Here is a 1940-nt window from a genome sequence, read left to right on the forward strand (position 1 = left end):
ATTTGTGTTTTCTTAGTGTCTGTATAACATCTGTCCAGGATCTTCTGGCTTTCATAGTCTCTGGTGAAAAGTCTGGTGTAATTCTGATAGACCTGCCTTTATATGTTACTTGACCTTTTTCCCTTATTGCTTTTAATATTCTATCTTTATTTAGTGAACTTGTTGTTCTGATTTTATATATTGGGAGGAAATTCTTTTCTGCTCCAGTCTATTTGGAGTTCTGTAGCCTTCTTGTTTGTTCATGGTCATCTTTTTCTTTAAATTTGGGAAGTTTTCTTCTATAATTTTGTTGAAGATATTTGGTGACCCTTTGAGTTGAAAATCTTCATTCTCATCTACTCCTATTATCCATAGGTTTGGTCTTCTCATTGTGTCTGTGATTTCCTGGATGTTTTGAGTTAGGATCTTTTTGCATTTTGCATTTTCTTTGATTGTTTTACCGATGTTCTCTATGGAATCTTCTGCACCTGAGGTTGTCTCTTCCATCTTTTGCATTCTGTTGCTGATGCAACATCTATGGTTCCAGATTTCTTTCCTAGGGTTGCTATCTCCAGCATTGCCTCACTTTGGGTTTTCTTTATTGTGTCTCCTTCCCTTTTTAGGTCTAGTATGGTTTTGTTTATTTCCATCACCTGTTTGGATGTGTTTTCCTGTTTTTCTTTAAGGACTTGTAATTCTTTAGCAGTGTTCCCCTGTATTTCTTTAAGTGAGTTATTAAAGTCTTTCTGGATGTCCTCTACCATCATCATGAGATATGCTTTTAAATCTGGGTCTAGCTTTTCAGGTGTGTTGGGGTATCCAGGTCTGGCTGAGGTGGAAGTGCTGTGTTCTGATGATGGTGAGTGGTCTTGGTTTCTGTTAGTAAGAGTCTTATGTTTGCCTCTCGCCGTCTGGAGTTAGTTATAGTTGTCTCTGATTAGAGCTTGTTCCTCTAGTGATTCTGTTAACCTCTATGAGAGACATGGGAGACTAGCTCTCTCCTGAGTTTCAGTGGTTAGAGCACTCTCTGCAGGCAAGCTCTCCTCTTGCAGGGAAGATGCACAGATATCTGGCATTCGAACCTGCCGCCTGGCAGAAGATGAAGGCCTGAAACAGGGCTTGTCTCAGAATATGTGTAGCTTCTGTAGTCCACACTTTCACCTGGGCAGAGTAGTCATGGCAGGTTCTGGGAACCAAGATGTCTCCCACAGATGCTGTGGCAAAGCCCTCACGGGTGGGGTGGACACCTCTCCTCTGGCAGGGAAGGTGCCCGGGTGTCTACAGCCTGAAACATGACCTGCCCCAGAAGCTCTGTGGGTTCCCCCTGTCCCAGAAGCTCTTAGCCTCTGCAGTCCACACTCTCACCTGCGCAGACCAGTCTTGGCAGAATCCGGGAACCCAAGATGGCTCCCCCAGATGCTGTGGTGAAGCCCTCCCAGGCAGGGCGGACACCTTCTCCTCTGGCAGGGAAGGTGTGCAGATGTCTGGAGCCTGAAATGCAGTCTGTCCCAGAAGCTCTGTGGCTTCCACCTGACCCAGAAGCTATTAGCTTCTGCCCCTCTTTTGTTTTTTATTCTTTCTTTCTTTCTTTCTTTCTTTCTTTCTTTCTTTCTTTCTTTCTTTCTTCCTTCCTTCCTTCCTTTCTTTCTTCCTTTATTTTTTGATTCTAAAAATGGACCCTATCATGCCCTCTTTGAAAAATCTCTCCTTACACAGAGATAAACATCATCTGTCCTTCCTTGTAAAGTCCTAGCCCAAATCCACAAAAGTTCACTCTGGGGAACCAATGACTTCATTGAGCTTCATTACAGAGCATAGAGAGTAGTTACAGGATTGTGCATTGTTCTCATAGAAGGCCACACCAGAAAATCTACACTGCAGAGACATGAGTTTTCACATTACTGCATGGGAAAAGCCTCCCTCCCCTAGTCTTCCTGGGTCCATATATTCTAGTCTTTTTC

The sequence above is a fragment of the Mus caroli genome, chromosome 1 (assembly GCF_900094665.2).
Source record: "Mus caroli chromosome 1, CAROLI_EIJ_v1.1, whole genome shotgun sequence".
Lineage (NCBI taxonomy): Eukaryota > Metazoa > Chordata > Mammalia > Rodentia > Muridae > Mus > Mus caroli.